Source organism: Danio rerio, chromosome 8 (genome assembly GCF_052040795.2).
Source record: "Danio rerio strain M-AB ecotype USA chromosome 8, GRCz13ab, whole genome shotgun sequence".
NCBI lineage: Eukaryota > Metazoa > Chordata > Actinopteri > Cypriniformes > Danionidae > Danio > Danio rerio.
This window is the reverse complement of record NC_141028.1, coordinates 52,917,423-52,941,577: the sequence shown is the minus strand read 5'-3', so window position 1 is coordinate 52,941,577 and position 24,155 is coordinate 52,917,423. Positions and strand designations below refer to the sequence as shown.

Here is a 24,155-nt window from a genome sequence, read left to right as displayed (position 1 = left end):
ATGGTCTAAAGAGCTTAAGTTGAATGCTACTTCATCAAAAGCATAAAAATAAATTGACCTACCTCAAGCAGATCACTAAAAGTATACTAAAAATAATTTTATTATAAAAATATTCTGTCATGCGGCGCTGCAAAAAGGGGCAGGATTAAACAAGCTTATTTGACTACCACCAAATAATAACTACCATTTACTTCCACATTTTCTCAATTCATATTTAAATTATTGAGACTAAGATTGGCTAAGATTTTCCAAATGTTAATGACAAATATACAGTCTTGGGGTGCAATATTAGCTGTGATGCATTGTTGCCACACACATAAATCTTTTTTTTATAACTAATTATGTCTTAGGAACAATTTTTTTTTCTTTTTAAAACAACATCTTTTCTTATAGCATAACCTGAAAGGAAAGTTTGAGTAGCTCAGACTTGTTTTTTAGATTGTATGATCTATTCATAAATTAATTAATGAACAAATGAATCGGTTAAGCGGAATCTCATCGATCGGTAAGTTTTTTTTGTTTTTTTTTAAGATGTCAGAAGTTTTGTCTTGGTCATTACTTTTTGGTGAACTATACCTTTAATATACAAACAGAAAATGTGGGAAATATGTACACAAGGGGTGTCCAAAGTCGGTCCTGGAGGGGTGGTGTCCTGCTGACTTTAGCTCCAACTTGCTTCAACACACCTGCCTGGAAGTTTTACCTAGTAAGAGCTTGACTAGCTTGTTCAGGTGTGTTTTTATTAGGGTTGGAGCTAAACTCTCCAGGGGCCTGTTTCAGAAAGGAGGTTAACTGAAAACTCAGAGTATTTTAACTCTGAAATGAGAGAAACTCTGGGTTTTCCGTTTCAAAATGGCAGGTTTGTTAAACTCGAGAAAGCAGGGTAAGTCCAAGCCTGTTTCTGAAAGAAAGGTAACTTTAACTCAGAGTCAGTTACTGTGGTAACTTACTCTGTGAATCTAACCTGGTCAGAAGCAGGTTTTATTCTCTAAACTCGGAGTTTCTGTCGGTCTCCTCCCCTTTTTTAAAGATGAAGTGGTATTTCTCGCCTAAGTCTTACGTTTCCACCCACCTATTTTAATGCTCATTTTGGACGTGCATAAAAACGATTGATAGAAACGTCATGATGCACATAACTTTTTAAAATATGCATAAAAAACGCGCATAACTGAGTAGGATAAACTTTTATTCGATAGAAAATGTGCGCATAAACTACGATGGAAACACTTTTACTGAACAAATTACAGTATGTACATTAAAAAAAAGATCATGATCATATGATAATGAAAATGTGTGTAATTGGACAAACCAGCAGGCTGGGCACACTGTAACATGTCTTAAATATTGTTTTAGTCATTCTAAAATGCCTTAACTGTTTCAGTATTAGTGTATATTATTAATTACCTCCGAACGTCTGGTGCATGTCAAGAGTCTCCGCGTCTCATGGCTTCAGACGCCCCCATGTGTTCATTGTGTTTCAGCATTGTCTTCTGACATCGAGGCGCAAGTACATTAATTAGGCTAAATAAAGAATTAATGGACGCAGCTTCTTCTACCACAGTAAATTCAGTTTTTACTGTTGATATTTGGTGCCAGTTTAATCAGGAAGTGACGATTTTTTTCTCTTTGACTCGTTGGATGGAATTTTATTCGCATCTTTTATGCAATATTCCAGTTTTGCACATACATTTATGTAATATATTTGGATGGAAACACAGCTATTGCCTACATTTTAGTCAGAAGAACTGTACGAGAATGGCTTATCCTTTTTTAATAAATAATTACATTAAATTCACCTTCGACATGCATGTAACTAGATTAATGGGATTATTATTCTTTCTAAAAATTATTTTTAGTACTCCTTACCTTCTAAATGTTATATTAACCTCTATAACTTGATCAATTAAAAAGGCAGACACACAAGTGCACTGTTAAATCATTTTAAACTAATAAATGTATTAAAAAGTTTAGAAAAAATATATAAACGTCACAAATTACATTACTTATTTTATTATACTTAAATATTTAAATACTTAAAAAGTGAAATTAGGCATTAACTTGAGCAGCTGTTTTCCCACGCTAACTGTCTCTTCTTCACTGATGGTTGCTACTTTTCAAATATATACGCTCATATTTGCTATAACTTTGCATGAGAACATCAAGTTCAGCTGGAGAAAGAAATGGTGATCTCTTTTATAAGATATTGCCATAGTCACTCGTAATGTCTGCGCTCCATTGATAATGCCTTTTTAAAGTCACGGTGTGCGCGCTTAACTCTGAGTTGGTCTACTCGAAGTTGATTGACCCAACTCAGATCAGCTGTTCTGAAACCGAAAACTCTGAGTTTTTAATCTCTCGGTAAATCAACTCAGAGTTCAAGTTTAAACTCTGAGTTGTTTGAACCTCCTTACTGAAACAGGCCCCAGGACACTCACCCTCCAGGACAGAGTGTGGACACCCCTGATGTACACAATATTCAGAACAAAATTACTTGTAATCAAAAGACTAGCAAACAAAAGTTTTTTTTTTAAAGTGACCTCTTTAGCACCAAGCAACAGCTTGAACTTTATTGTTGAGTCTTTACTGAAATTATGTGCCATTTAATATAAAGCAACTTTGAGCCTTTCTGAGAGTTCTTTCTTAGATTTAGCATGTTCTATCTTTCTTTGTCTCTCCAGCAGAATTTCATACTGCCTATACTGTATATAATACTCAGGTCTGGACTGTGGAGACATTACACTAGCATTTCTGCATTCTTTCTCAAATTAGATTAATATTTATAAGTTTACTTTGACTTTTAATTCATTGCAGACAATAAAACAAACATTATTTAATGTGCTCCTCATGATTTTTTTTATAAACATGTATTCCAATTTTAGTTCTTGCAGAACAGTTTAAAAAAAGTAGGAACAGTAAAGCATTTACCACTTTGTAATGTTGCCATTGGTTTTCACAACACTTACAATATGTTTAGGGACTGAAGAGTAATGAAAGTGTTTTAGGTGTAATATTTTTTCATTCTTCTTGCAAAAGAAGTCTTATCTGCTTAGTATCCTCTTCCTCCATAGCCAGGATTTTGTAATGTGTGCAGAATGTGGTTTTGCATTGTCTTGTTGAAATATATGCATGGGCATCTTTGGAAAAGAAGGTAGCATATCCGCTTGTTAAGGGTGACATCACGTAAAGCGGCTTCCGGGTCCAAGCGCTCTATTCAACTGAATGGGGAGACTCATAAAATGCTAATAATAAACGTTTACAAAGCGATTTAATTCTTTCGAAAATCACGATTGCAATATATATGTCCATGCCTAATATCCAATAGCCAGAAAGTGATTCATTTTTTTATAAATTGTTACAATTTTAGCATTTGTTAAGCAGCAAGCCCAGAGATTGTTGTGTACACTATGACTTTATATAAAATTACGTTTTTGCGTGATAGGAATAAAAAGTGATCATAAACTAATGATTATAACGAAACAGTATTACTTGCGTCACCACTTAACAAGCGGATTGTTTTTTAAAATCTGAACGCACTTTTCAGTTTTAAAGGTGGGATCACAGAAGAACGAATAATCTTCTTGATGCAATGCTGCCTGAGAGATCGGAATCATGGTGATTGACTTTAGGTTAACACCCCTGTCCTTTACGCTGTTTGGAGGTGAAATATCCAAACATCTTTCTATCTTTCTTTGAGTAACATTGTTTTTAAACATTTCATTAATTTTCTCATGTATTTGCTGGCAAACTGGCGATCCTCTGCCTATCTATGCTCCTAAAGGACTAGACCAGGGATGGGCAAACTCAGGCCTGGAGGGCCGGTGACCTGCACAGTTTAGCTCCAACACTAATCAAACACACCTGAACAAGCTAATCAGTGTCTTCAAGATCACTAGAATACTACAAGCAGGTTTGTTTGATTAGCGTTGGAGCTAAACTGTGCAGGACACTGGCCCTCCAGAACCGAGTTTGCCCACCCCTGGACAAGACCTTTTTTAGATACTGCCTTTGAATCAAATCATAATTACAATCACCTGTTGATATCATCGGTCTCAAATCACATCATCATTTAACCAATTTACATGATTACTAGCCCTAAACTGCTCCTATCCCAACTTTTCTTAGGAATGTGTTGCAGGTCTGAATGACAAGAAAGGATGCATATTTACAAATTAAATTAAGTTGACCAGACAAACTTGAAATACAAGTAAATTTGGAAATCACTACTTACTTTCTTTTTATTTGTGTTATTCATACTGTCTCAACTTTTTCTGATTTGGGGTTGTTATAGCTAGCATGTTGTAGCGTGGCTCTTAATTATGTGCACAAGTTCTTTTTACGGCCTACATTTTAACCTTTCAATTACAGCAGTTTAAATGACTTAAACATGGATATTGTGCTGGATTGCCTTCATGTAATACCCTAATTATATAAAAGAAACCAGAATCCTCTCTATATTGCTTAGCTAGTTTGGTTAAAGGACTATCTTTTGTAATATTGTTCAAAGGAATAAATCAGTATTCATAATTTACCACACAGGGTAACATGATTGGTTCTGCAAATGAAGCCAATGTCCACTCCAGTGAAGAAAATAAAGTACTCTTTTATTAGTAAAATATATTCCAGTGAAAAAGTAAAAAAAAATACAAATAACAGAAACAAAAGAGGTGCTCTGTTAAGGGCCGTCTTGTCCCTGTATGGATAGAGTAGGAGTCTGGTTCGCATTGCCAGCAATAACTCAGACTTGTTTCCAGTGCTTGTTGGACTCTGGCAGGGCTGCCCTTTGTCACAAATTGTTTGTAATTTTTATGGACAGAATTTCAAAGCGCAGGCTTGTGCTGGAGGGGGTCCGGCTTGGGACCACAGGATTTCATCTCTGTTATTCGCAGACAATGTTGTTCTGTTGGCTTAAACGAACATAGACTTTCAGCATGCACTGAGGCCCCGTTTACACTAGTGCGTTTTAGTTTTAAAACGGCGTTGTAGAATAAAAACGATCCACGTCCACACTCGCGTTTTACCCAGCGTTTCTGAACAGCTCTCCGTCCACACCAAAACGCTGAAAAAACGCACATCACGTGACCACACACACACTCTCGGGCAAGCGCTCCAGCATTTCTACCCAGATGAGAGCTCTGCTTGTCGGACTGCTCATTAAGCATCTCCCGCTGGATCTAATCTCACTATATTTGCTAAACGTGATATTTCATTCATGTTGTTGTCTTTATCTAACGACATAGGCCAATTCCCTGACTTTGGTCATTGGAATCTATTAAGTTACTTGTTCACGGGTAACATGTTTTGGTTAAGCGCAAAGATAAGTTAATGATTAATCCAGGTACATTGACTGATCGCTTGCCTTTATTTCCTACAATGTATAAACTTATTGTATGTTATACTTTTATAATTATCGATTATTAAAACTGATATTCAGCAAAAGAGAGGGCGCGTTTCGTATTTTCACTGAAATTGAAAGGAGGCAGTTGTTATCGGCTCCGTTTTGTTATAAATATCCACACAGTGAAGATGACGCTCATATATGCAGCACGGCGCCTCAACATTTCTGCTGTCTGTTAAGTTGCTAATATTAAAAAGAAAATAGGCAGTTCCTTAAATCATGTTTACATTTTATTGTTGAGAAAGTGAAACAACGTAGCCAAGGTGATGTGAATGAAGTTATAAAGTACACTGTTCCCTTTGAAGATTTACCCGTGTCCTCAGGATGTTTTCCATATCAAACTGAGAAGGGGGAGACTGCAGCCTTGATCAAACTTGCGAAGTCTTAACTTACAAGAAGAGGATGTGAGACTGAACTGTGTGTGGGCTACTTAATATTGAGGAAAAGCCCCAATCAGATAGGCGAACGTTTGCAGCCCCGCCTCCGTTTTCAGATGTCTCCGTCTTTCCCCATCCACACTGAGACGGAGCAGCAGCGTTTTAGAATGAAAACAGCCTCTCCAGCGTTTTCAAAAAGCTCCGTTTTCGGCGCTCGAGAACTCCGGCGTAGTGTGGCCGGATGGCGTAACCGTAGCAATACTTATGCGTTTTCAAACTAAAACGCACTAGTGTAAACGGGGCCTGAGGCGGTTTACTGCCAAGTGTGACACAGCTGGGATGAGAATCAGCACCTAGTCTGAGGCCAGGTGGTTTGCCATCTCTAGGTTGAAGGAAAGTTCTTACCCCAGGTGGAGTTCAAGTATCTTGGGCTGAGTCCGCAACCGCATACTTCCATACTATACAATAATCTAAAATCAGTATATTCTGGAAGCACAGAAATTGGAGATTTTTGGAGGTGGTGGTTTGATGTCGGGGACACACCAACGTCTTTTCTTTGGAGGTAGAGTTCCTGGAAATCTAGGACACGCAGATTTTTGGAGGTGGTGGTCTTGAAGCTATGGTTTCAGATGCCTTAGAAAAAGCACTGTGAATCCAATTACCAAATCCTTGCTTGATCACGCAGCAAAAGTTCTGAGGTCTAGGACAGAACCCCGCAAACCACCATGAACCACACTTTGACCACCCTTTTACCACTCTTTCTCTTTGTTTAAGAAAATGTATTTTAATACTTTCTCTGAAAGGCTGGATTGAAAGGATGTCACCTTTCAAATCCAGCATTGTGATTGGATATTCCTGTTAGTTGGTCACTGGGAGGTGTCAAAATGTTTTCTGATCCATGTGTTTCCGCATCTAAGACAAGGTTGAATGTTAATTGGATCAAGAAGCTCTTTTGCAAGTTCTGGGCTCTTAACACCTTTGTCTTTCAGATAAACAAAAGACAGATGGTCACTGTCTCAATTGCCACTTTCTGATAAGCTTAAGAAAAGGGTCAGAGTTTAGTGTTATCTCTGCAGCATTTGTTTATATTGAAAAAATAATTTCCACAAGTTAATTTCCACAAGTTCCTGGCTTTACCGCTGATCACTACACTGCCAGTGCTAAATCATTTGCCGTCGGTACTCAGGGTAGGGTTTTATAGTCCCCAAATTTTAGAGCTGTAGGCTTTGCTAAGCTTACTATGTAAAAGCCAATGTCTCCCTTTGCAATGAACTTTGAGTGTCTTACATTCAGAGATGTTGTTTAAGTTCACACAGTTACATTACACATGAACTAAGTTTTAAAATATATTGTAGTGGACTACCCCTTTAAGTTTAAACAGGATTTCAATAGGTTGGCTTTCACAAGCCAGCCTAATAAACATAGTAATAAATACCAACTAAGGATGCTCAGGATGTCTTGCATTAGCTCCATAAATGTAAGCTGCTCATAATCTTTAAGTACTGAAAGGCATTGTTTGGCTTAACCAATCATGTCAGCACTTGCAGATGACCAGAAGAGGAAATAAATAAAATGTAATCATTTGAAAATCATCTGAAATGCCAACAAACTTGCATCATTTAAAATCAGATAACCAACAGTTTAGAATGTTTAATTTTTGATTAATTCGTTTTACATTATATGGTAATAAGCCTTGCCTTGTGCTGCTACTGTGTTCTCCATGTGTGTCAATATTGCTCTGTAGTTTTTAATCACTGTGTTAAGAGATTTTCATGGGGTAGCCACCTTGTTCCTCTTAAATTAGTGGGCTTCCATACCTTTTGTTCTAGCACATTTCCCACCACATTTCCAAGCTTTAGGAGAAAATGATACTGCTTATATAGCCCTTTCAGCATATCTGTCACCTGCAATAAGTAATGTTTGTTAGGCTGTATGTTAATTGTTAGAAGAAAAAGATGAAACAGATGAAAGTAGCATTACTTACTCTCTTCATTTTTACATGAGCATTGATTGTATCAACAGCAGCAAGCTCTAATATATGTCTTAAACAGTGGATATTAATATTGTGTGGAACATCTTGCCTCAGCAATGTTGCAACACCTCCATGCTTTCCCACAATTACAGCTGCTCCGTCTGACCCAAATCCAACCAACCATTCTGTCTAGACGAAAAGATCTGCTTTCTGAAGTGCTGAAGACAAGATGTCGCTAACATTGCATCATTACAACACATTTATAATAATAAATTATTTATATTCCACACCACAGGCCGCTTTTCTAAGACCGAAAGCGCTTACATTTCATTTATTTATTTATTGCCATGTCAGCTACTAAGGCTATTTTCATGGCAAGAGCATTTCAGTAATTAACAAACATCAACAGTAAAAAAATAAATAATTGAATATACAGTTTAAAGTTTATATAATATACAGTTTTAAATAAGATTTTTTCCGGTAAAAACATGTTTAAAATTCTAATACTTTTTCTGGTGTCACTTTGTTAAAAATGTCCTTAAGAGAGTTCTCATCATAAAAAGTCTATCTGGAGTCATTAAAAGCAGAGCAGTCCAGTAAACTGTTTTACGGTCCATGGGGTTTTACAGTGCAAACATTGGGTAGGGTCTTCATCTTTGAGTAAAAAGTTATGTGTTAATCTTGTATGTCCAATACGACATCTGGTAAAAATGACTTGATCAGCACGTTTCTTAAAATGTCTTATACCTCTGTGTGTAATTTCAGGCTGGATTTCATGTAATTTATTGTTTTCCAGAGTATCCCACTCCTCTTGCCACTTGTTTAAAATGTAATTGTTAATAAAAGGTCTCATCTCTGATGGAGAAGTTTGACATTCGTTCACAGCTTGTTTTAAAAACAGTTTAGCAGCTCGTTCATTCCCTGAAAGTCCAACATGTCCTGGTATCCAGCAAAAAATGATATGGTAAAATTAGTTTTATAGGTGGTGAACTTTAGTTAAAATATTTTCATTCAAGGGATGATCACCATCACCATCTGAAGATTCCATCTGTTGAAGGCATGATTTAGAGTCTGTAAAAATAATCCGAAAGCGCTTACAAGACAGTAAAAAACAACAAAGCACAGTAAAACAATAAAAAATATATTCAATAATAATAATTCAATAAAAATGTGTGGCTGATATGACAGCAACACGTGAGATAAGAAAAGTAAAGAAAGCCTATGTAATGAAGTTGCAATGTGTGTGTAGAGTGTGCAAGTGTATGAATGAATACAAATGAACTATGGTTACTGAGCCATGGCAAACAACGTCGATCTGCACAGGTCCACCTTTTCATGCGAATTACAGACCCCTTTGCACACAATGGCTAGTGAAGTTGCCTGGTCACCATGTCCACAATAACTTCCACACCTCAGTCTTTGTCTTCACACACTCAATCGTTGAAATTAACAGCTCTCCGCCTTTATACCTTTCTTCTCCTCTTTTTCCAATCCTTCACCACCAAACACACGGACCGAAACCAAAAAAAAAAAACTTCCCTTCTCCTATTCTTTACCTGACCTTCCTCTTCTTCCCGACCCCGGAAGTATTGTCTGAAAAGCACTAGGAAGGACAGGTCGGAGCAGCGCCCCCTAGTGGCACTTGAAAAAAATGAAAGCATCACATCTCGCCACAGTGTCTTTGAATAATTTGCCATAGTTTTCCTCATACGCTGTTGATTAATTCCAACCAACCAGGTTAATCAATGTGTTGTTTTAACCCTTATAGCAGATAAAACCTTGTGTATGTGTCTGAAATGTATGATGTCTGGTACTAAATAAAATCTAGTGACATTTGCAATACATTGGTGTAAATAAAAAATTAGAGGTTCAAACAGTAACCCAGAACGACAGCCACTCACGAGCAAGTGAATTTCAAAGACGACACCAAAGCGAGTCAACAGCCAATACGGAGTGCCATGCTTTCCCAAGGCCAGCCTGGCGAGGTAAACTCAAGACTTCCAGCAAATTTGCAAAAATGTCTTTTGCTGATCTGGTGTAGATTGATCTTTAGCAGTTAAAGATAAGCCAAATCTCTGCTGTTGTGGTCTCTCAGGTGTGAGTCTAAAATCTAGTAAGAAATACTAGAATTAATTTGGGATGGTTGTCAACTCATTTTGCATCCTCTGAACTGCCTCTGTGTGTATGTGTGTGTGCATCTGATTGTTGCTTGCTTATTAAGTAGTTTATGTATCGTAGTGTAGCTCAATAAATCTTTGTTCTCATTTTGTAAGAACTGTGTTCGTGTTTAGGTGCTTCCAAGTCATTGCTTCGAACTGTAGATTTTGTTAACATGCTAAAAGTTGACCCAATACTTTGTTATTATTGTTGGCCATGGAAATAATATAAACAAGATTGGTAAAATTACGATGTCTTCTATTTGCTAGACAAATGGTTGATAAAGTGTGAATCTTTTAACCTGATTTAGTCTGACTCAATTGAGTTGATTTCGAGATCTGATTAATTGAAATGAGCTAATAAATTCTTAATCAATCTTTTAACGTAGGTTGATCCCCTACATAATAAACTTCCAAATGTTTTTGAAAACATCTAAATCGGTTGATTTTTATCAGTTCTGCTCAAAATTTTGGGGCCCAGATCTAAGTGGATTTGATTGTTAAAAACAAGTAAATGAGAAAACACTTGCTGTGGGACCTTGGCCATTTTAATTTTTAACATCTCCACATTGCTCTTTATTTACATTGACCTTACATTTAATTTAGCCATATTGGCTGAAATAATAGCTTAAAGCTGCCAAGCATAGCGCCAGCAGATTACATAGCTTCTTTACAAAATACAATCATGACTAGTTTGTGCTTTGCTATTGACGATGAGTCATCAAAAAAAACAAAAAAAAAAAAAAAAACATTACAAAACATGTTCATTCTAAGTTGTCTTTGTTCCCCACCAAGTTGATCCAAATGTGCAGCAAGTTGCTCAAAAGGTTGCATTGTCCACAGTGTAATTATTTTTGTGGTACTGCAACTCTCTCTGGCCAGTCAACCATTGCTGCCCCTTGCACTTGTGATGTGGACTGTTCTTGTTCAGTCGGTGCATCAGTTCCATCTGCTGGCATCCTCACATAGGTCCCTGGTCTGTCTAAGTATTGCAGATGTTACGTGTTTAAGATGTTAAATAATTAAATGGATGAAACGGAACAATCATTGAGTCTACTGATGCTGGATGAATGAAAACACAGCCGTTGTAAAAGGAATCAAAAAGTAAGTATTTATTAACAAATGATGTCAAACAATGAATAGGAAATGTAATGTATATGTAATTTTAAATAATCTAATTAAATAAAGAACACTAGAGTGTTGCCAAAACAAAGAAATAAATATAACAAAACGATCTAACTAAACCCTAACTCACTAAACTGACTGATCAAAGAAAAATGCAGAAACAAAACCGTAATCTTCAGCACGTAACTTAACTAAACTTCATAACTCCCAAACATAATTACACGTGGCAACACCCCCATTAACTAACTAACAAATAATTATACTAAGCTGCTCACATTACTAGAATTCTAGTAAAGTAAACACTGTTAGCCATTAGCAAAACAAGATCTCAGGTAATCCAATTCTCATAAATATCATTCAAATTCTCACTAGACAATAAACTGAGCAGCACAAGTTTATCTAATAAATCAATCTCTCAATAAAGAGAAAACTATAATACAGCAATCTCAATCAAACCAAGCGAAACAAACACAAGTGAACAGGCCAGCCGACACAAGTGAGGAGACTGGCTGTGAGCCAAGCGCTCCTCCAGAACATCGCAAGCGCACAGCTTTTATACTGCGTGAACCCAATCCTTATTGACACGCCGATTGAGTGACAATGGTGATTGACAGCTCACTCAACCAATGGTTGCACACCTGAAACAGGACAGGATCCACAACAAGAGAGAGAGAAGAGAACGCAAAACAGAAAACAAACAACAAAACACCACAAAACATACGTGAAACGTAACACAGAACACAATGCAGTCCCATTTTGACTGCATCATCCACACCCCTGTTTGCTCTGTAGGCAAACTCAAGAGTGTCCAGTGAGGGTTCAGTGATGTCCTTCAGGTGGGCCAGCGCCAGTTTTTCAAAGGACTTCATGACCACAGATGTCAGCTCCACCGGTCTGTAGTCATTGAGTCCTGTAAGTTTGGGTTTCTTTGGAATAGGGATGATGTGGAGCGTTTGAGGCAGGAGGGCACTTCACACAGCTCCAGTGATCTGTTGAAGACCAGGGTAAAGATTGGGGCCAGTTGGTCAGCACAGGATTTTAAACAGGCTGGTGTTATAAAATCTGGGCCTGGTGCTTTTTTTCTGTTCTGTTTCCAGAAGACCTGATGCATGTCTTCTTCACCGAACTGAAGTGTAGGTATGGAGGGGGTGGAGGTGTTAATGGTGGTGTGAAGAGCAGTTCAGAGTGGGTGTGGGGGGTAAAAAACTCATTCAAGTCACTTGAAAGTCGTTCGTTGTCCAGTAGTTTGTGATGTTTTTTAAACTTTTCCACATGGATGCTGAGTCGCTGGAAGAGAACTGACTCCTTTGTTTTTAGGAATAGTTCCTTTTTGTGACTCAGTGTGTATTTGGCCTGCTTACACAAGGCCACATCCCCATTCCTGTAAGCAACCTCCTTGGCTTGACGTAGCTGTCTAAGTTTTACAATGAACCAAGGTTTGTCATTGTTGTATGCGAGTTGAGTCCTGGTAGGAATGCACATGTCTTCACAGAAACTGATATAAGATATTACAGTCTCTGTGTGCTCATGCAGATCGTTTGCAGCAGCTTCAAAAACACTCCAGTCAGTAAGGTCGAAACAGGCTTGTAGATCCTGCTCTGTTAGTGGATCAGAAAACATCAGAAAACCAGATGTTGCTTTCCTTTGTTTTAGTTTGTTTAAATAAATGTTTGTTTGGCTGCATCTGGATCCGCACCTTTGATTTTTCCTAGCTTTACGCCAGACGTGACAGAACTAATGACCAACCATGGATACAGCAGCCAAAATCGACCCAGTAGGTGCTCTTTGTGCCATATTCCAAAACGGTTGCTCCTTGGAAAAATATGTGGAGGAATTCATTCAGTTTAGCCACCTTCTTCCCCAGAGTGAGACTGATGTTAAAGACTTGTTTTGGAGCGGTTTAGATGCCCACATTATGTTAAACCTTCCAGAAGAAGACTCTACAGACTTAGACACATACACAGCTACAGATATATAATCAACACCTAGCCCCTCATCCCACGCCTTCATGTGTTTTCACTCACTGAAGGGGGTAGGCAGGTCTGTGACCAGTGCTCTTTGGCTGCAGGACCGTATGGCTGCCCGCCCTCATCGGACTATATCCACATCCCCTGTTACGATGTCATGTCTATGTCTGTGTTTATGTGCTTGACTGCTGGGGCTTTTTTATCTCCCTGCTCTCACACTGCCCTAATTCAAGAGCAAGGTGAGAGGGAGTTTTTTTTCCCGCCTCCTTCTCCTATAATGTATCTTTCTTCCTTTTGCTAAATGCTACCTCCTGTGACCTGTCTTCCCCTGAAAATAGTGATGTTTGTGTATGGTCGAGGAGGTTCAATTTCACTATACGGAAGTGTATGTGATAAATAAAGGCCTGATTGATTGACCTCCAGGCTGATCGGCTCCTCTCCTATCCAAGTTTTGCGAATATTAATGACAGGGTGTATCGAGTGACCCAAAACACTCAAACAAAGAAACATACAACCCAATTATTAGTACCAAAGAGCCGTCGGGAAATGCTTTTCCAGGCGGTTCACTCTAATCCCATGAACGGACATTTAGGTCAAGTAGCCACTCTAAATAGCCTCATGACCCAATTCTTTTGGCCAGGCATTCACGGTGATGTCAGCACATGGTGCACTGCATGCCAAGAATGTCAACTGGTGAACCCACCGGCCACCCCAAAAGCACCACTGCGCTCTTTACCAATTATGGGGAGAGATTCACAAGTGGGCACCGCTTTGCAGTAGTCCTAGTGTATTATGCAACGCAGTACCTGGAAGCAGTAGCGCTCTGTAACATCTCGGCAAAGAGTGTTGCGGAAACTCTGTTAAGCATGTTCACATTTTATTTCAATACGAGTGCAACATATTAACATTTTAAGAGAGTTTAACATTTCTGTCCCGATTTTCATAAAATTTGCCTATGCAAATTCCGCTGCCTCGGACAAAGCCCCATAAACCCATGTTTCAAGGAAGTTAGCTTTTAATTGGTCAACTTTCCATAGAGGGTGGATCCGAACCCACTCTATAAAGCTTAGGACCAAAGCTATGCCTCTTCCTCTACTCTCTCTCGCTCTCTCTTTGAACCACAACTCTTGAACCTCCCTCTCTCTCTCTCCCGGCTCTAAAGCTCTCTGTTCTGAAACTCCCTGCAACGTTTCAAGCTCTTTAACCTCTTCAAACTCGCTGCAACTTTGTCAGAAAGAACTCTTCTCTCTGCAGCTCTCTGCTCTGAAACCTCTTCATCTGCAACGACCTAAGAACGAGACCTAAGCAGAGAAACCTCCAAGAAAGCAGGTGGAGACCCAGACGGAAAGGGTTAATCGCACAGCTCGGACATTTCACATCCCCGACACCTTCTTTTCTTTATTTTTCTATCAAGAGTCTAGTTAAGGTTAATGCGTCGCAAATCAATAGTCCTCACAACTAGCCCTTTTTGCCGCTTCAAACTTGAAACTATGGACTCCCCCCACTTCAGGTCTCACGAGGAACAAAGGAACAACCAGCCGAACCACGTGCTCAACAACGGGAGCTCTGACATCACGGACAGACCGCAAGTATCCACTCTCTTCCAACATCTAAACTGGTGTGAACTAAATTCAACCCTAAAAAGACAATAGAAGGGTGAATTTGATTATGTTTGGTTCGCTTGGTTTGTTCTTACAAACTCTGAGGTTCTCCCATCATTACATCCTCTTAACTTTTTACTTTACCTTGTTTACTCTCCTCTACCCTTGTATGAATGTGTGTTTGTGTTAGGTTTTAGTTTCTGTTAGATTAGTCAATAAAGTTTAATTTTGTATAAAGAAAGGTGCCGGTGTATATTTATGAATCTAATGTCTTAAACTTTGATCTTGTTACCCTGCTCAAACTTAATGGGTTTATTTTGATAGCATCGCTGGACAATTCGTTTGTTCGGATCTAAAGAGTCGATTTATTTGAAGCCCTGTTCAAATGAATCCTCCTCCCGTTAAGCTAGTCCGCTATATAATGGTCCAGAAGGTACGGGAGCACTGTAATCTAAATCATAACTATTAACATTATAACGGCGGAAAAGGCGCGAGAAGAATAACCTTGAGCTAATTTACTACAGTAATAATGGTGTAGATATGTGAGCACTTTAATCTACATTATAATTTGTTACAGATTATTAATGTAGATATGCGTGCAAGTTAATCTACATTGATGTTATAATTTGCTACATGTTTATTGGTGGAGAATAAACGAAGCATTAAATATTTTACAAAACAGTGGAGGGAGCCAGAGGAGGTAATGCTGGCGGCACTTGTCACCAGCGAGGATGATCTGGGATCAGAGAATGAAAGCCGGAATGGGACAAGCACTCTGGTCACTGGAGGTGATCATCTTTTGCCTGCGCAGCTCACCGACATCCGACACCTTCAAACCAAGTTTACAGATGTGTTTTCCCCCCTAACCAGGTGCACCAACTTAATTCAGCACCACATTGAGACCGAACTGGGCATGGTCCTTAGGACCCGACCGTATCGCTTGCCTGAACACAAAAAATGTGGTTCGGGAAGAATTGAGAAAAATGCTGGAAATGGGTGTAGTAGAAGAATCCTGCAGTTACTGAGCCAGTCCGATCGTTTTGGTACCCAAGACAGATGGGTCGGTCCAGTTCTGTGTGGATTACCGCTAATTAAATGCTGTGTCGAAATTTGACAAGTTTCTTGACCGGTTAGGGGCTGCTCACTATTATTCAACATTTTTATCTGACAAAGGGGTATTGGCAGATCCCCCTATCTCATTTACCCGTGAAAAAATGACCTTCAATATGCCGTTTGGCTTACACCAATTCGTGACGCTTCCTTTTGGGTTATTCAGGGCACCGGCCATGTTCCATCGCTTGATGGATAAAACACTGGCCCGTCACTTGGCATATGCTGCTGCTTATCTGGATGATATAATTATATACAGTAATGATTGGCAGAGGTATATGCAACATGTGCGGGCGGTGTTAGCGGCGCTGAGGCTGGCTTGACTTACAGCCAACCCAAGGAAGTTCGCGATTGGGCATGTGGAGGTGAGGTATCTGGGCTTCCACTTGGGTCATGGGCAGGTGCAGCCCCAAATTGATAAAACTGCAGCCATTGCAACCTGTCCAAGACTAAAAAGGAGGTAGAACAGTTTTTGCATTTAGCGGGATATAACAGACAGCTTATGCCAAATTATTCGGACCTTGTTAACTCCCTGACTGACCTTACTAAAAAGGGGGAACCAGATACCGTCCAATAGTTGAAGCCGTGCCAACAGGCCTTCACCAAGATTAAGGCTGCACTTTGCGGGGGGCCGCTATTGCATACTCCTAACCTTGCTCTCCCCTTTCTTTTACAAACAGATGCGTCTAAACGAATCTGTGGGCGGTTCTCTCCCATAAGCTTGAGGGTGCTGTAGGCCGGACGGTTGCACGACCTAAGACAGGTGGGGGTATGTGGTGGGGACAGTGTGGCCGAATAGAAATAATTAATAACACCTGTTTTCTCTAGTGATTGGGCCAGAGAGACACATTCTTTAGGGTGCGAGAGAGATCAGTCGGGAGAGAGAGCTGAGCAACTACCAGCACATTTGAGCCTTGTGCTTAAAACACTGAAAAATAATAACATTTTCACTTACCTTATCTCCGACTCTATCTTCTTCTTCCCACAACAAAGAACCTTTCTACATTAAGATTTTTCTTTACTTTCTAAAACACTATTGTTCTTCATTGACGGTATGTTCGTTATGTATAACGTGTATCCTAATTATATTGTATATTTTGTTGATCAGTTATCTACAACATAAACAAGAAGAACGAATAACATCTGAGGTGAAGCACTTTAAAACAAGTTTACTATATGTTTTAGTGCCAAAACAAGCCATTAAACTGTGAGATAAAATTGGTTAAAACACCGGCGGAAATAATCACGATCTGCGCATAACAGGGTTTTTTATGCGTCCCTCAAAAGGCGATGTCAAGAGTGTAAACTGCACACACTTGATTATGTGATGCATGCTCACATCTCACAGCACAAAGCATAACTAAACCTTTAAATGTCCATGCCCAATCAGTCATCGATAACAAGCTCTGGGATGAGTTCTCGCGAGTTAAGCTGAGCTTAGATGAGTAAGCTATCATATCCAGCATGTTTTTTACGCAGCGGATGCCCTTCCTGCCGCAACCCATCTCTGGGAAACATTCACACACACACTCATACACTACGGACAATTTAGCCTACCCAATTCACCTGTACCACATGTCTTTGGACTGTGGGGAAAACCGGAGCACCCGGAGGAAACCCACGTGAAGGCAGGGAAAACATGCAAATTCCACAAAGAAACACCAACTGAGCCGAGGATCGAACCAGCAACCGAGCGACCTTCTTGCTGTGAGGCGACAGCACTACCTACTGCGCCACTGCCTCGCCCTAATATGCTTTATACGTTTGTAAAAGTTATGTATTAAAAATACCCTTTAGAAAAAAAAATATATATATATATATATATATATATATATATATATATATATATATATATATATATATATATGTGTGTGTTTTATTAGTATTTTTTTCCAATGCTTTGAAAAATAAGTTACATTTTTGTATACTATTAATATATACATGTACAATATATAATTTATTTAAATATGTGGGCAACAAATTATAGATTAATTGTATAAAAAAATTATTATATTATTATTTCAACTATAGGGGTGCGGCCAGGTAGGGGTCCTTACAAGACAGTGTGCCCAGGGGCCCCTGAGTTCTTAATCCGGTCCTGTTGATTAGTGACTTTAAAGTATACTTTTTTACTTCATTAATTAATATATCAAGTAAATAAGGTATATGCAAAGCTAGTGTTTCATATATTTTTATAAATACACCTGAATAATTTTTTTTTCTTTTCCAGATTTGATCAAGGACCAACAACAAAAATAATCAAAGTCATTGGACTGCATGAAACTGATGAGGAGCTCACACTCTTGCTTGAAGATTTCAGTGAGCTGAAAGCTTCAGCTAAACTCTTTGAACTGTCAGGAGATGAACTCATCTCCCAACTGCCGTTTATTGCAGAAGTAACTGAGCAATTGGGGAAAGCCATCGAAATCAAAAGGATGACATTTAATGAAGTGTAGTTTGAGTTTCCCTTGAAAGTGATTTCAATGACTTTCCCCAATTGCTTAGTTCAGCCAGTTCAGAGGGCATGTCATGTTTTTCAGTTTCTGACAAATGTAATTGTTAATTTATATTTAGCAGTTTTTCAGTATGTAATATATTACACTTATGTATCACTTTTCAATAAAGTTGTATCAGTTAAGGTTTGTTTATGCATCAGTTAACATGAATTAAGAATAAACAACACATCTGCAACAACTAAAACATTGATTTGTTTAGTTAACAGTAACAGATTAAATAAGTATTACCCTTACTGTATATATTTAAAAAGTAAATTTTGGTGAAAATAACAGTCTATTTATTATTTATTGTAAAATACATTTTGGTGAAAATAACAGTCTAATTATTTATTTATTATATATTTATTGTAAAAAAAACATTTTGGGGAAAATAACAGTCTTAATTATTTATATATTTATTGTAAAAACACATTTTGGTAAAAAAACAGTTTTAATTATTTATATATTGTAAACACGTTTTAGTGAAAATAATAGTGTTTATATATATTTATTCTAATTTTTTGTGAAAATAACAGTGTTTAAATATATTATAAATATATGTTTTTGTGAAAATAGTCTGGTGTATATATATATATATATATATATATATATATATATATATATATATATATATATATATATATACACATATACATATACATATATATATATATATATATATATATATATATAATTAATATAAAACTAAATTTTTGTGAAAAAAAAACAGTATTTATATATATTTTAAAAATACAATTTTGTGAAAAGTCTATATTTATTTATTTAATATAGAAATGCTTTTTTGTGAAAATAGTCTGGTGTTTATTTATTGAAAAAAATACATTTTTATGAAAATAACAGTATGTTTATATATATTTATTGTAAAAAATATATTTTTGTAAAAATAGTCTGGTGTATATTTATTTATTATAAAATTATTTTTTGTGGTGAAAATAACTATTTTTTAAAATTGTGTAAATAGTCTGTTGTTTATTTATTAAAAAATAAACTTTTGTGAAAAGTCTTCATATTTATTTAAAAATAAATTTTTGTGAAAAGTCTGTTCATATTTATTAAATACATTTTTGTTAAAAGTCTGTTCATATTAATCAAAAAATACATTTTTGTGAAACAGTCTGGTGTTTATTATAAAAACATTGTGAAAATAAAAAGGCTGGTAATATTTGCGTATATATAATCATAAAAAGGCATAAAAATCATTAGATTTTTGCAGATAATCAGGCTTAAAATATGAAATTTTGTTTTTATGTGTATACAATTATATAGATTGTACTTCATTCTTTGGGTATGTAATTGCATATTTGACTGCTTACAGTAAGTCTGGCATACACTGAAAAAAGTACTATATTGTGTCCTATAATGTTCGAGTATCGGGAGCCTCTATTAATGTACAGGGTAATCAGATTGCTTTGTGAACCCACTTTTTTTTTACATGCACTTTCACTTCCCCAATACACATTGTTTTTAATTACTAAGTTGACTAAAAAAAATCTTGATTTTCTGCTTATGAGCAAAAGGGTAACCTGTCCTGGATTGCGTTTTTTCAACAAAACCACACCCACAGTTTCTGACCTTATGAGTAAATACTTTTTAGGAGGATTGATGATGTCACTTCAGCTCTACTAATGATTGGTAATGTTATTAATGAGGATCTGTAAATTGATTATACCATTATATTGAAGGTTTCGTACATTTAATGCCCGAGTAACGTTGCCATCAAAACCCAGTAACGTTACAAAAAATGTTACATTGTGTCTGATGCTTTTTATTATTTAGTTCAAATGCAACATTCTACTTTCAAACTTGATCTGGCATGGGTTTCACTAAGTGGAAACCAAAATAGAAAAGTAGTTTCATTATGGCATAAACGTTAAGATAACCATAAATTTGATTTAGGCTTAATAGTAGTATGGTTTATAGTGTGAAGTTATGAGGTACATTATGTAAAAGCTTGGGTAAAGGGTTTTATTACAGAGTTTTTGAGCAAGTGCGAAAAAGCTCTCCTTGCTTTGGTGAACAAAAGTTCTGTGTTTTGCTACATAAATGTGTTATAAAAGACTGGTTTAATATTAGCAGCAGTAAACAAAACATTTAATGTGAGCAGTAGCATTTAATAGATCACATAACTTAAAGGCATAGTTCACCCAAGAATGAAAATGTATTTGCTGTTCAAGTGGTTCCAAATCTTTATGGTTTTCTGTCTCCTGCAGATATTTTGAAGAGAGCCAAAAACCTGTAACCATTGACTTTCATGGTCGGAAAAACATACTACTTCCAGTCAGTTGCTACAGGTTGCAAAGATATGTTGTGTTTGACAGAAGAAAGAAAATCATAAGGGTTACATGCTAGAATCATGCTAATTCATGTTAGAATCATGCTAGTAAAATGCTAATTTATGTTAGAATCATGCTAACAACATGCTAATTCATGTTAAAAACCAATGACTGTAAAAAAATATGGACGACGCGACAGCCCCTTTTCCCATTGAACGCCTTGAGGGCAAAACGCCTGCTTGACGGGCACAAACTGTCGCAAAAGACTGCTGAAATTGGAGCCTTGACATGCGCAGAAGGACTGTCTGATGAAGCCAGAGGAGGAGCCGCGAAAATGAGCGGAGTCGAGCTTCCAACCAAACGCTTTATGTAAAATCAACCACGCCCCCCGAACTTCTCAGCATGCGTTTGCTGTCATATCAACACAAATGGATGTAATAACGTTAACAAATATGAGGGTTTTATATATTCAATCGCGCCAGCTACGGGCCGCAGCGCATAACCTACTCGCGGCGTCGCGGGCTGATTCCGGCTCGCATGCGGCAGCGCCGGCTCACTCGGCCGCCGCATCTGGCTCGATTGACTCGGGCTGGAATCGGGCAGTGAGTCCAGGCATCCGGAGTAGGTCCAGCAGAGGTAGTCAGTCTGAGCTCTGAGGGGTAAGTCTCCGGCAGGCGAGAACTGGCCCGAGTGTATTTTGCTATCTGGGTGGATAGGCGTGTATCAGCAAACTAATAAAGCCCGAAAAAAGCTCTGACCTTAGCGAATAAACAGTGTTCCACCAGGATCATGTATGTCAGAAACTGTAGTTTACTGCTGAACTCATTTTGTCATGGTAAAATAACACAGAAATCGAATAATAACACTTCAGTCTCCTGCCGAAGCTCAGACGCGCTGCTTTGAGAAACTGTCAATCACAGCTGTCAATCACGATGACACGCCCAGCATTAAATTACTGCTAAAAACAAACTGTTTACAAAAATGAAGATCTGCACCTATTTCAGCACAATAACCAGTGCCTTAATCGACCAGAACCATCTTTCGGGACAGTTTATTGCAAGTGTAATAATTTTTTTTATTTGGGCTCAAGTCTCCTTCATTAACACGGAGGAGGTGGGCTTTATGACTTGTACTGCAGCCAGCCCGCAGGGGGCGATCTAACGGCCGAGACCTTCACTCAAACGCAGGCTTGCAGCACACTTGTTAAAAACACGCTAGTAACATGCTAATTCATGCCAGAAGCATGCTAGTAACATGCTGATTCATGCTAGAAACATGCTAGTAACATGCTGATTCATGCTAGAATCATGCTAATAACATGTTAATTCATGCTAGTAACATGCTAATTCATGCTAGAATCATACTAGTAACACTTTAAAACCACTTCAAACATTCAGACTCGGCTCTTCAAGCCACCATAAAGTTTGTCCTCAAACTTTACTATGTAGTTTTTATTTACTTTTCTTAGATGTGTCTGTTTAACAGTGATGTAAATCTGTTACTATATTACTATATGCACAATAAATAATTTGCTAAATTGTAACACTATTGCATCCTCAAATAATGTAATAATTATGGTTTACACGTGATTAAAACGTTATAAAGACATCCTAAGTCAGACCTGATTGCATTCCTCAGCTTTAAATATTAAGTTTAATTGTTATACATAATTAGGCTATTAAAACACTTAAATTATGCAGCTACATGTCTTATAAACAGCCTAAATAAGGCACAATTGTCCAGCAGATGACATATTTCGACGTGCTGGAACTGTATAGAAAAGACGTGCAATTCACGGCTAGATGACAAAAGACGTTGGGTTAGATTTTCAATTTGGAATTACTTTTCAACCATAATGGGCCATTTCAACAGTAATCGAACGTCCAAATGTTTGCTTGGCTTCACATATGTCTTTTAAAACTGTAAAGCGTGGCACAAAAATACCTTTTAAGAGCTAAACAGATCTTTTAATGCCACCTGCTTTGTGCACGAATATGACTAAACACATTACTACAGAGAAATGTTAATACACGGCTTTCAATCAATCAATCCCTATGTCACGTTGCGGTCGGCCTCACAGGGTTCATACTGTCATGAAAAACCTGGAAAAGTCATGGAATTTTAAAATGCCAATTTCCAGGTCTGGAAATGTTTTGGAAAAGTCCTGGAAATTTGTTTCACCATCTCTGTATGTTAGAATACTGCAGATAATTTTGGTTAAATTCCAGTTAACAAACACACGGTCGGTCAGGTGGGGTAATGGCGACTTGCAGTTGTAGCCAGCGTTAACATTAACTCAAGTAAACTAAAACAATGTCAGGGAAATGCCGATTTAGGACTAAATGGCTTCATGATGAAAAGTAAAAGGACTGGCTCAAGAAAGATCAGGACCCAGGACGTGCAAAATGTGCATTGTGTAGGAAAATGTTTAACGTTTCAAACATTTGAGAAGCAGCAGTGTCTAGCCATGCTAAAAGTGCAAAACACCAGTCTGCAGCTTAGTGCTCAATGGCTCCCAACGTGGTCGCTGGATTTTTCACTCGTGGTCTGACTAACGTTACACCCACTCCTAGCTGTGGCACTTCTCTCACTCCCTCTCTGTCTGACCCTGTATCGGCTTAAGGCACTTTTTTACAACAGGATGACATTTTTCCATTTCTTGGGTCCAAATAGACTGAAAAGACCTATTAACTTCTCATTCTCCTGCAGTGAGGAAGAGAAGCATGATCACAATGAAGAAAGACACCGGTGCAAGACAAGGAAAGGAACGTGTGCAAAGTTTTAGGAAGGATAACAGCACAAGGAAAGACCTACCAGGTAGATGAAGATGAGTTAAGATGAAGAGTAAAAGGAGAAAACATGTCCATTACATTGCATGTCCAAAACATTGCATACATTTACATATAAAATCAGTAAAGTAGTACCGATTGAAAATAGTTTAAAGTCTGAGGTATATGGGTATGTATGTGTGTGTGTGTATATATATATACACACACACACACATATATATATATATATATATATATATATATATATATATATATATACACACACACACACATATATATATATATATATATATACACACACACACACACAAGTCTCTGAGATTTAATGATCCTTCAACATCTGCTATGCAGCTGAACTCACCAAAACTGGATCCTCCGATGACGCAAACTTCATTAAGCCATTCTACTCAAACCTTGGGAGAACATGCAAACTCCACATAGAAATGCCAACTGACCCAACCAAAGCTCGAACAAGCAACCTTCTTGCAGTGAGACGACAGCACTACCAACTGCGCCATCGTGTCGACTGATTATGGTCATTCGGCATCTTTTTTTTTTTTAAACCTTTTTTCAAAGAATCTGCTGCTGTCCATAGTGTTGAACCTTCAAGAGTACAGTTTGACTTAACCTGCTTAATGACATAACATTGTTTAATAATTTTAACAAAGCAGTATGTCATTTTCCTAATTGTAGATTTTCTTATGTTTGCAAAGACACCCACCAGAAATCCGTTTGCCCAAGATGCTTTTGGCTAGAGGAAAAGCACCTCCACAGAAAAAACTCTGAGCAACCATCTTTCTGCTCCAATTGATGTTCAAATTCACACTTAAAATCTATTTTCCCATCCTGAGCCAACTTTTGTAGATGGTTTCAT

The 24,155-nt window shown here is 37.7% G+C and overlaps 2 long non-coding RNA genes across 2 annotated transcripts; one reads left to right on the top strand and one right to left on the bottom strand.

The window, feature by feature from the left end:
* Positions 1 to 371: 371 nt before the first annotated feature.
* LOC147842846 (uncharacterized) lies at positions 372 to 4,403 on the bottom strand. Its single transcript, XR_015498542.1, has 3 exons — positions 3,983 to 4,403; positions 2,430 to 3,800; positions 372 to 771 (listed from the first exon to the last, which is right to left on the bottom strand). It is a non-coding gene; the product is annotated as an uncharacterized LOC147842846 (long non-coding RNA).
* A 7,731-nt stretch (positions 4,404 to 12,134) lies between these two features.
* Positions 12,135 to 18,341, top strand: LOC147842845 (uncharacterized). The gene is made up of 4 exons (XR_015498534.1): positions 12,135 to 14,768; positions 15,320 to 16,466; positions 17,934 to 18,099; positions 18,209 to 18,341. It is a non-coding gene; the product is annotated as an uncharacterized LOC147842845 (long non-coding RNA).
* Positions 18,342 to 24,155: the final 5,814 nt, after the last annotated feature.